The sequence below is a fragment of the Castor canadensis genome, chromosome 14 (genome assembly GCF_047511655.1).
Source record: "Castor canadensis chromosome 14, mCasCan1.hap1v2, whole genome shotgun sequence".
NCBI lineage: Eukaryota > Metazoa > Chordata > Mammalia > Rodentia > Castoridae > Castor > Castor canadensis.
In genome coordinates this window covers 18,215,674-18,228,630 of record NC_133399.1, presented here as the reverse complement: position 1 = coordinate 18,228,630, position 12,957 = coordinate 18,215,674, and the positions used below count along the sequence as shown (strand labels likewise).

Sequence of the window (12,957 nt, the reverse complement as noted above, 5' to 3'; positions counted from 1 at the left end):
GGATATTCCCTGTGTCATGACTCATTGGGAGCTCCTGTGCCTCTCTCACTATTGTTTATCATTTTGTTTTACTGAAGAACTCTTGCATGCACTTAGGAATGCCATTGAAAATTAAAACTCCCAGCCATTCAATCATGGGTAAAGGAAAGAAAATTTGTAACTTATGAAAAACTAAGATACACAATAAGATTTTAAATGTCTATCCAAAACATGATTAATATTCTAGGAGATATTTTGACAACTACTCTATGTATACATTTATGAAAGCATCACATAATATAATCAAGTTGTAGAAAGTTAATAACTGCTCCACAGAAATCAAGAGTTGGTCAAAAACAGAGAATATGGAGTTTTTTTTTTAATGAGTCCATGCGAGGGATGTAAATAGATGTCATTTGAAAGGACATAATAGAAGGAGAAGGTTTTCACACAGTTATCTGTACAGGGTGTGTCTGGCAGGAAGAAGGAGTGGTGCAAAGGTCCTGAGGGTGTTCCTTGTTTCATATGTCACAGTTCAGAACAAAACCACAGTGGTAATTGGAATGAGGAAGAGGGAGACTTGGGGAAGATTCTGAGTGTTTTAAGGAAAGAAATAGGGCCCTGAAGTTGCTGAAGTAATAAGTTTTCTTTAAATTACAGAAGTGCCATGTTGTCCTTTGTATTTGTTTGTTGAGGTGGCTTTTTTGATGTGTAGTTGTAAGGGGAAATACTGCTTATGTGGAAAATACACAATCAGATGTGTTAATACATACCAGGTTGTTCCATAACCACACTTGATGTTACATATGAAACCACCATTTCTGAGTTTCCAAATGCAGTATTTTGGTTTCAATGATGCCCTGTGCTGCAAATAGGATAGAAACTTACTTAGGATTTAGGTGTCTGTATTATAAGAGTCGCAATTTAGTTAAAGATTCTCCAAGGGAAAACTGTAGGCCAATGTCCTTGATGAACATCTATACAAAATCCACAACACAATACCATGTTAAATTATTTCAAATTTGGTATAAATTTGCTTAGTGACTCTGGCTCTGAGAACAGCTCTCACTGTAAGAGTCCATGTAAGATTCTGCCTCAGCCATGACCATGTGTTCAATTTTTTACAGGATTTAACCCTGGGGACATTATAGCATCCATGAATTTATTCCATTCTAGTGTACATTTTCCATTCCAATTTCAGATTGGATTGAGTTGAAATATCACATGTCTTGCTCTTTTTGTTTGTGTTCATACCAAGGTGGGCACTTGTATAGAAAAATAAAAGATTTGTATACACTAAAAACAGTGATGAGATAAATAAGTGGACTCAAACAATACTCAATGAATATGAATGAAAGTCTAAAATAAATTTTGAATAAATAGATCTGAAGCAGTCACCTAATAATCTCTACATGAGTCTCTAATTCAGAATTTAAATAACAAAATCTGGAAAAATAGTGACAAATATGTACAACTCAGGAGCAATGGAAGAAACAGTACCTAAACAAATATTTTCATCCTTTGTAGTCATAAAGGAATTCAAATTTGCTTTCCACATTGTACACACTTCAAGGCATTGACAACAAAATGAAGTAACAACTGTGATTAAAATATTACATTAGATCCCTTTATGAGGTCTTATCCCACAAGAGCTACATGCATCACATGTTCTATTTCCCCTGTTCCTCACAGTAACACACTGATTATAGCTACTTACTATTATATATAAGAGCAAACTTTTATAAACATGATGAAGCTTGTGTGGATAAAAACACATTTTGGAGCCAGACATAGAGACATATGCCAATAATGCCTGATCTTGGGAGGCTGAGGAAGGAAGATTCTGATTTAAAAGTCAGGGAAATTTCACATAAAAGCAGTCATGAAAAACTGTAGATGATGTTTAGTTGACTGTAAAAGATTATGTTGCACAGGATGGCAGATGATTGCTAATTCATAAAATTGTCCCTTCAAAAGACAAAGCTGTAATATTAAGAAATAAAATGTATGGTGTCTAAAGGTAAAAAGACAGTTTATTTATACCAGTTATGCAGATGAGCTCCCCAAATATAAAAAGTGACAGGTGATCATGGTAGAATAGAAAGGTTAAGATTTGGTGGGTCTAGAGTAGCCCTACTGCTGTTGTCACTAGCAATAATATAGTGAGGCTGCCAGTCCCAAATTGGTAGGCCATTCTTTGTATATTTGAAACATAAATTGTATTTATTTGTGGTGTGCAGCATAAAGCTATGAAGTATATATACTTTATGGAATGACTAAATGTTGCTAATTAACATGTGCCTCACATGGTTATCATTCTGGCATATTCTCTATCGTGAACATCTCTGCACTTTCTTCATAGAACCCATCTTTGAGGTATCTATAGCCATGTCATTTAATTTCATTTTCTAACTTGTTTATCATAAGATTTTCCTTTTGTTTTCTCTAAACCATGAATGTCATTATTTCAAATTTCTCCATTTATGTAGCTTTCCTTTGGAGTCATTTGCTAATCAGAATTTGCTTGTGAGGACACTAGGTAGTGTGGACCCCAAGCTAAGTAAGAAATCAGAGTACTGTTAATGCAATGACCCAATGAGCAATTATAATATACAAAGATGTGTTAAAACCTACATCACTGGAATGAGCCATTTATATAGTGATGCAGGAAGGGATAATTGTCCCAAGAGTGCTTTCTACAATAGATGGTGAACAACACATGGCTATAGTTTATGCTAAGAAGAAAATCCAGTGTTAGTTTGTCCACATAGGTGGTGTAGACAACATGATTACCTTTTACAATAAAAATAGAAGAATTAATTTGGTCTGTTGTAGTACAAGATTTGAGAAGTTATTGTTAAAAAATTCATGTTGTACATTTTACTCTTTTCTATAGCTGCCACCTATTTTGTTCCATTATAATGTCATGGTACTAAGTCTTTGTTTCTTCCTAGAAAAAAGAATTTCATGTTGCTCCAATGGTTAAATAGGAGGTTTAACTTTTCTAATCCAATTTTTAAAATAGCTGTTTTGAAAAATAAAATTGCAAGCCATTCTTAATATGAGAGAGTAGAAAGAGAAGAAAGCTTAACACAGGTGGTTGACCTTTCTTTACCCTTAATTTTATTATAGAGAAGTTGATGTCAATAAAGTAGAAACAGCAGAAGATAAATTTTGGCAATTTCAACTTCCACAATCTGATTAAATATTGCACTTTCTCACTGTGAGGTTTGATTAAATGCACTATTTGAGTCACAGGATAATTTGAAATTTCTTAAAGAGTGTTTTCAGAGCTCTCTTGATGTCCTTATTCCTCAGACTATAGATGGAGGGGTTAAGCATGGGGGTGACCACAGTATACATTACTGAAGCTGTTGAACTTGAGTGTGAATTTTGGTTCCCAGCAGCACTGAAGTACACTTCTAAAAGTGTAGAGTAAAATAAGGAGACAACTAAAAGGTGAGGCACACAGGTGGAAAATGCTTTATATTTGCGTTGAGTTGATGAGATTTTATGTACAGATGAAACTATCTTAGAGTAAGAATAAAGGATGCCAGTGAGAGGGCCAATACCCAACAATCCAGCTGCAAAATTCATCATGACATTATTAAGAAAAGTGTCAGAACAGGCACGGTGGGCCAACTGGTTAGACTCACAGAAAAAGTGTGTGAGTTCCATCTGTGTACAGAAGAAAAGGCACAGTACCATTAAGCTTGTAAGAATGAATTCAGGGCACTTGTGATCCAGGACACCAACACCAGCAACACACATAGCTTGGGCTTCATGATGACCTGGTAATGCAGTGGATGACAGATAGCCACACAGGCCACACAGGCCATCACAGACAGGAGGAAGTTGACCAAAACTACAAATAATGCAAAAAAATAAATCTGGATAACGCAGCCTTCATAAGTTATTGCCCTGCTGTGTGTCTCAATGTTCACCAGCATCTTTGGGACAGTGGTTGAAGTGAAGCAAATGTCTACAAATGACAGGTTGGAGAGGAAGAAATACATGGGTGTGTGCAGGCAGAAATCCACAATTGTATCCAGAATAATGACCACATTCCCAAGCACAGTGACCAGGTACATAAAAAGGAAAATCCCATACATGAGAAACTGTAGTCAGAGGTCTTCTGAAAATCCCAGAAGAAGAAATTCTGAAATGTGTGTATAATTTTTTGATTCCATTGAGACTACCAGAAAGAGAAAGGGAACACAATTACTTTCCATATTAGATGTTCATTTACTTGCCTCCTTGTGCCATCTCTGATTAAGGATTCCTGAGCCTCTATCTGTTTTTTCCAAAACATGTTGGTTGAGTATTCCACAGTTTTTTACACACAAGTCTTTCATGTACTTTAGAAATATAAATTCCAGCCATGTTTCTGGCACTGTCTAGACAATGACTGTAGTGTGCTGAAAAATCAAAGTCCCTACAGTCCACTTGTGAAAATGATATAAATAGATAAGGAAATTATCAAACAATATGACCTTGAAGAGGATGTGGAATGTGTTTGCCTTAAAGATATAATGCGTGCTGAGGACATAGACTTGAACATTATAGAATGTATACATTGTATACATTGACATTGCATCCCACAAATATCTACAGTTTTATGTATGTTTAAAAACACAGAAAATTATTATATGAAAATCAGATGGGACTAATTACTATGAACCAAAGAATGCAGGTAAGATGGAGAGGGGATGAATATACTTTTTATGTGGTTTAGGCAAGACAGATAAAAAGATGATATATGAACCAAAACTTCAAAGAAGAACTATTTTAAACCACAAGGTTACCCCAGACATTTCTGTCTGGCAGGAAGAAGTAGCAGCGCAATGGCCATGAAGATGAGACCCTTTCCACATATCAGATTTCAGAAGAAAGCAATGGTGCTGACCAGAATATGTAAGAGAGTGGTGGCCTCTCTGTTACCACAGAAAATTAAAGCTTTTCAGATGCAGAGAGTCCTCCATTCTCATGGTGTTACTGTACTTTGTTTTAAGACACCTCTTAAATAATAGGTATACAGGTAACTCACCTATGTAATGTGTAAAATCTTTGTAGTTATACCTTTACAATCCCTGGTCACACCATCATCACAGTTAATATTACGAACATCCATTGCCACTCAGAGTGTCCTCATGTCCCTTTTGTCTTTTATTGATTATTCTGGTGGATGGAAACACCTTATATAAGATCCATCCATATAGAAAATTTTGTAGTGCACAATATAATAGAGTTAGTGCTAGGTACTCTGTTGTATGGGAGAATTAATCAACTCATACAAAAATAACTTCATACCCATCAAGAAAAACTCTACATTTCCCCTCCCTTTCTCTTTTGAAGTTACCATACTATTCGTGCATATGTGAATCTCACTACCTCAGATACCTAATGTACATTGAATCTGGCAGTATTTTGATTTCAAAGGCATCAGAGTGGACCCTTCCTTATTTCCTTCTTTGTGTAGCAATCAGGCATCTGTATTATAAGAACTTTGATTTGGTTAGACAAGGACTCTACAAGAAAAAAAATGTTGTTAAGTCTACATCCTGCAGGAAAAATGTGGAAAAATCTTGTGTAGAACAATGAAAAACTGTAAACAGCATCATGTTAAACTGGATTATTTCCATTTTGGAATATATGAACTCAAGAACTCTGGCTACAAGAACTGCCAGTATGATAACTTCTGTAAAATCCTGCAAATACATCATTGCAATATATTGGTTTTCTTCAAATGATTCATCCTTGTGGTGTTTATAACAGGTATGAATACATTTTATTAGTTTCTGCCTTGGCAATTGTGATGTTATATCATAATATCTTACTTACTTCATTCTGTTTTGAGTTTTCTCAATGATGAAAACAATGTACAAAATGTAGAAAAAAGTTAACAAATTAAGAGTTCAAATAAAAAGAAAAATGAAGTAAATAAGTGAAATTATAACAACTGTTCTTAAGATAATTGAATGAAAATCTAAAATAAAATTCTCAATGAAAACATCTAAAATGGCAATAAATCATAAAAATATTTTTGATACCATGGAAGAAATACTCTAAGGTCATGTTATTCTATGTTAATATGTGTTACAATTGTGCTTTTCACACAAGATCTAATAGCAATAATAATGAAATTAAGTAATAACCATTATTAATACATCCTACTAGCTCCTTTGTGAGTTCCTGCCATTCATATGAGCACATGTAGTACATGCATCATCTCACTCATTCTTCACAGTGAGATCATGATTCTGATTATTTTAACATGTTGTTCACAAATGAGATCATTGTAAATATAATGAAGTTTATTATATGATGTAGGTGAGGGTCGAGCTTTTGTATACTTACTTTGGGAATGGCAGCTTTGCAAACAAGAGGATTTGAGGCCAAATCCCAGTCCCACCAAAAAATATACATGTGAAATGGATGTAGGTGATGTTATTTGAAGGCAAAAGAATAAGCTTCACAAGATGGCAGAAGATGATGGTTACTTAAAAAATAGAACCAATCTGAAAATGTAAAGAAGGGCAATAAAGAAAAACAGAGGAAATATGATAGCAAAAGGTACAAAAGGAAATTGATTAACATGGATAGTGAAGACGTTTTAAAATTGAAAAATCAAGTGAGGGATTAAGGTATTTGACCACCTAAAGTATAACTTTCCTATACTCCCCAAAAATCTCTATACATATATTGAGGACTGAAATGGCAATCCAAAAACCTACTGAAAAACTCCAATTCTTCCTTAGGAAAACTAAAATCAAATGACAGACTCAGTTCCAAAATATTAAAGAATGTGTAGGAAAATTTGCATTTGCAAAAGAAAGGAAAACAAACGAACTCCAGAATATACACAGCCTGAGCAATAGCAAAAGAATTACAGCTTAAATCTCTTTAGTTTTCCACTTAAAACTATCAAATAAAGCTTATTCTATTCCTGTGAATCCCCAGTACGAGTCAAGACATGGTGAAATGTCTTACTATTTGTTGTCCAAAGGTGGTGTTTGTTAGCAAGGCATATCAAAAATTAGAGAAAAATGCCCCCACTTCACTATACAGGCTTGCAAGTCTGATACTCAAGTTTCCTCCTCCCTAATACAAAACTCATTGGACGTGTTCTATTTTATAGGAATATTTTACACCACTGCTTTATTCAGTCTCATCAAATTAGACTTCCATTCTCATCACAAATTGTCAGCAAAGATCTATGCATGCAGTCTATAAACATTTATTTTAAAAATATTGAATAAGTTGATAACAAATTAAGCAAACACACAGGAATCTCTCAGATCTGTGCTAGGTGTGGTTTTCAGGTGACACAGGTAAATTTCATCTTGCTAAAATTCTTGTTGAACCTTTCTACCTTCCAGGGACCCAGACTCACCTGAATGGGGTCAATGAGTAGAAAATCTGCATATGGAAGTCTGGATTCCTCCCTGGGTGGTTAGGATGAAGAATAAAGTACTGCCCAGACAAGATGTCAAGTGGGAGTGAAGAACTGGTGCACTGGCCAGACTTAGAACTCCAAATGTAACCACAAGTCCTGTCCAGCCCAGGAATATGCCCTCTGAAGAACAATACCAGAGGTTGTATTTGTTCCTCTCTACCTATTTACTAGTCATATTTCCTCTTGTTACTTTAACCTCTGAGCCACTGATTTCCCTGGGGGCCACTGGTCTGAGCAGAAAGAAGAGCTTCTTGCTCAATGTATGTTCCCTAGAGATCAGCTTAGAAATCAGGTGAATCCAGTCTTTATTACTCCTTTGCATGAATTCTCCTGACTTCTTGGTCAAATCTCCTCAGCACTTTTGCTTAATTCTTTGTTCCAGTTTTACTCAAAATCTGAGTTGCCAGACTTTTCTTGATTTGTAGTGAAAACACACCCTTTGCAAGCTCATGAAATGACTACTCCCTCTTCATCAAGATGGAGAACACTGTTCTTTGTATATGTAATCATGAGACATTATCACAACCCTTGTCTTTTAGTTCTCCATGAAAACTTCTCCATGAAAGCATGGAGGAATTTTGTTGACAACACATCCTTAAAACAGGAAATTCAGTTCTAATTTCTTAAATATTTGATACTTAGGAATTCTATTTACATTTTCGTTCACTATAAGCCTACGTCAAAATCTTATAAGAATTGGATTATTTAAATTCCATGCATGTGATATATGATACTTCTACCATTCTGTACCCATTTTTCATTTAGAGAACAGCCGCTATGTCTCATAGAGGCTTAATTATTTGCCTACAGTTTTGGCCTAAGTAAGGCATAGTTTTGTTTGAAACTCAGTCAGGATGTTCCAGTTCCCATGCTTGAGTTCTTGTTCCCATGCTTGAGTTCTGGTGTCCTCCAGGACAGGAGGATAGGCACCCAGGAGACACTTGGCAATGTCTGCAGAAAACTCTGTATGCTACAACTGGGAAGTTGGTGCTGTTGCTTGCAGGTTGAAGCTAGAGATGATGGTCAGCATTCTATGATGCACAGCACAATTCATCACAAAGTGTCATCTGGTAAAATGTGACCACTAGGGAGGATGAGAAGCGCTACTGCAGTTCAGAACCTCTCCTACTTCCATGTGAATGTGGGTCACTGGGCATTTTGTTCAAATGCAGAATATAATTATGCATGTCTAGGTTGACTTACAAGATTTTCATTTGCAACATGGTCCCAGTTGATACTGAAGTTGCTGTTCCAAGTTTGTGGACCACACTTTTTTGCTTTAACAGATAAATGTGTATTTATGCTTTGTACCCTGATATTTTGAAGTTCAAGTGTTTTGTGAAATAACTAAGTTATCTCGTTAACATGTACATTACATCATGCTAGCATTTCATTGCTGAAAATGCTCAATATTAACACTTAATATGAAATATTAGGAACATAATACATCTCCTGGTCTTATTCCTCACACAGAACTGTCAATTTATGTCATGGGAACAACATTTCCTCTACCATTCTCCACCACCACCTCAGTCCCTCATAACGATCACACTAGTCCTGGATGAAGTCAACAATTTTAGATTCCAGATGTGAATGAGATATTGTGACATTTGTCTTTCTCTGTCTTTCATGTATCATAGTGACTTTCAGTTACATCTCTGTTGTCCCACATGTCAATAGAGTTATCAACAGGTTCATGGCTGAATCCTATTCCATTGTGCAGTTGCACCACTTTATCCATTTATCCACTGATGAGCATGTAAGTGGATTCCATATCTTGACTACTTAGAAGAATGGTGCAATGAAATAACTAAAAAAAAGATTAGTACAAGGGGGAATTTGTGTTGCTTATATGTAAATTATGTAAATACTAAACCGTTTTATGTAACAGACATGAGTATTTGTGACTTTTGGTATATGTTATGGTGGAGGGTTCTGAAAACAATCTGTTGGTAGTGAAGGAGTGGAGTTTATACACCAAGGTGTGTGGGACAGATCCAGCTCACGGCTTATTTTTCTATATAAAATTTTATTGGCACACACACTGCCATGCTCATTGACTGTGTGAACTCAGTAGTGTTCCTGTCACACGGGCAGATTGTCTTGTCTATGGAGTTCCTGAAACAACTTCCTCATGTGTACTGAGAGGTGACTGTCTCTTCACTTTAGTTTCTTCTCAAGAACACGATTCAGTTGCTAAGGATGGATGTAGAAGTAGTCATCCAAGGCGTAAGTTGGACTAAGGATTTTTAGTATGTTTTAGCAACAGGATATTTCTGTTGCTCTTTGTTGGAATCCTACCTGAGCCACATGACAAATCCAACTAGACAGCTGGAAGAGCGTACATGTTAAGGAAAAGCTAGGGTCCTGGACAAGGCTATAAATCTGCCTATAGTCATCTGAGTCCCTAATATGTTAAAAATCCCAACCAAAATTGGCAGAGCCTCCCCAGCTGACCCACAGTGGATGATAACAGATGTATAAGGACCAAACTCAGCTCTTAAACCCCTGCCTGGTACCATCTTGTTTGTGATAAATGCATCATATTAAGTGGCTTGCTTTTGAGAGGTTTTTGTGCACCAAAATGCTAACAGTTACATTTACCAATAGAAATGTAACTGAGGACAATCATAAAAATTTGGTACTTTGTATTTTTCCCATTTGCTCTGATAATAAGGGAGTCATTCACACTTACTTTTTATACAAATATATTTAATACAACTTTACTTAAAATGATTACATGTAGATTGACTTCCAGGCAAAAGAGTATGGATTTTTATGCAGGAAATATTGTGACCCCAAATTACAAGAATTAGCAACAGTTACAGCCACCCTACAAATTATGCTTTGGTCATAAAGGTCAACATTAGTCCTGAGCATAAAGTTGAAATATAATGGATGATACTTTCATTTTTATTAGCTTATGTTCACTGTACATGGGGATTTGTTGTGACATTTCTGCATAGCCTTATATTGTGTATTGGCTAGATCCCTCCCACCATGTCCCCACTGAAACCATTTCTGCTCCACTTAAAACAAAAGCCCACAAATCACATTCCTTCACTTTCATGCCCATCATTTATTCTAACCTCTCCCACCAGTACTCACCATCATGCCTATTTTTACATTCCTGTCTTTCATTTTTTATTCCTATCTCACTGTTCAAAGTGGTTTCTTCAGGTATCCACCTGTGAATATACTATATGTTGGTCAGTTCATCATCCTCTATTACTCTCCTTCCCCTTTCCTGCTTATTATTATTCAATATTTTTAATACATATCATTATGTCATCTACCTGTGTAGATGCAATGTATGTCAATATTGCTGATGCTCTATTTTTCTCTTTAATGCATGATTTTTGATGCTGTTCACTTATCACACTTTTAGTGGTTATGCCAGAATTCAGAAATGATAGGCAATTTTATTTAAAACAAGTGAACAATTTATACATATTGGTAGCATTGAAGTTTTCAAGAAGGACCACACAGATAATCCAATAACAAAATGCAACACATACTATAATCCCCAGGGAATAAATCCCCTTGCACATATATAGCAGCCTTCCACATTTGAATGATTATAATTATGGTTTGAAAAAGTTATGTAGAATTAAGACATTTATCTCATCCTGATTATGAGGCCAAATTAATCAATCTATTTCATCAAATTTCTCCTTCCACATGGAATTCCCTTGAAAACTTGTACTTGGTAATCAGATTTTGCCACTGAGGACAGTAGGAAGTGTGGACACAAATATGAATAAAAATCAGAATACAGATAATGTGAAGAACTGCTAATGTTCAGATCTAGCACATACAGGTCAATTAAAACCAACTTTTTGGGGAACAGCAGTTAATGTAGTGATTGTCCCAAGGTTCATCTTTGTCACAAAATTTTATTTGGTACAAAATTACATAATTTGTTCTAATTGTCAAATGTAGGATTTTTTTCAATAGTTTGAGGAGAATGCATGTGTATTCTTCATACTGAGAACGTAAGTAATGGGCTAGAAATTCTGCCAACAAATCTGAAGCCCTGAGCTCAACCACATTAACACAAAAAAGAACAAAAACCAGTGTGTGTTTTTGTCCCCATAGGTAGAGTGCACAACAGGATTATATTTTATATATACACTAGAAGAATAATTTGGTCTGATGTATACTATGGGAGAAATTATTGTCAAGAAATTGGCATAACTCCAATTAATTGTTTTCATGTATCTAATCCAATTTGTAAGTTAGATTAGTTTGTAAAATAAATTTTGGATGAAGAAAAGTGATAAATTTGACAATTATTAAATATAAGAGAGAGCAGAAAGCTTAAGAAGAGTAGTTGATCTTTTTTTTACCACAACTTCCTATAGAAGTTTAATTCAACAAAGCAGACATTTCCAAAATTAATTTGTGGCATAATCTGATCAAATATGGTATTTCCTCATTGGGAGTCTTGGAGATTTTTATCAGCAGCATTGTTTGATTCTCAGGACAAAGGGATGCTTTTATAGTATTGCTCTCAAAGAAGGTTTTCAGACTCCTCTTGATGTCCTTATTCCTCAGACTGCAGATGAAAGAGTTCAGCATGGGGATGACCACACTACATCACTGAGACCATTGAGTTTTATGTTCATAGCAGAGTTGAGGTATACTCACAAAAGCATGGAATAAAGTGAAGTGAGAACTGAGAGGTGAAAAGTACAAGTGGAAAATGCTTTATACTTGCCTTGACCTGAAGACATTGTCTGGATGGAGGAAACAATCCTACAGCAAGTATAAAGAATGTAGGTGAGAGGACCACTACCCAGCAACCCAGCTGCAAAATTCCTGACATTATTAAGAAAAGTATCAGAACAGGCAAGATAAACAAATTGATTAGTTGTGCAGAAGGACAATCCAAACACCATGAAAGTCTCTAATAAGGAATCAAGGGCACTTATGAGCCAGGAAATATCAACACCAGCAAATCTCAGAGTTGGGAATTCATGATGACTGTGTAGTGCAGGGGCTGATAGATGGCCACAAAGTGGTCACAGGCCATCACAGCCAGGAGGAAGTTGTTCAACACTACAAACAATGCAAAAAAGGGTGATGCAACCTTCACAAGTTGTGGCTTTGCTGTGTGTCTGGATGTTTACCAGCATCTTTGGTGTGGTGATGGAGGTGAAGCAGATGTAGACAGAGGACAATTTGGACAGAAAGAAATACATGGGTCTGTGCAGGTGGATGTCAGAAATTGCAACCAGGGTGACGAGCAGATTTCCAAACACAGTGAACAGGTACATTGCGAGGAAAAGTTCATATATGAGGAGTTGCAGCTCTAGGTCCTCTGAAAAGCCCTGAAGAAGAAATTCTAAAATTCATGTATAATTTCATAATTCTATTGCTGCATGTGAATATCCAAAAGAGAAAAATAACTTGATTACATTAGATATCTACTTCAATCACCCACCAACCTGTACCATCTCTGATTAAAAATTCTTGTCCCTGTCTATACTGTTTCCTAAATATGTTCAATGTTCCACAGT

The 12,957-nt window shown here is 35.8% G+C and overlaps 1 pseudogene; it reads right to left on the bottom strand.

The window, feature by feature from the left end:
• Nucleotides 1–3,231: 3,231 nt before the first annotated feature.
• Nucleotides 3,232–4,091, bottom strand: LOC141416131 (olfactory receptor 7A10-like; annotated as a pseudogene).
• Between the last annotated feature and the right edge of the window lie 8,866 nt (nucleotides 4,092–12,957).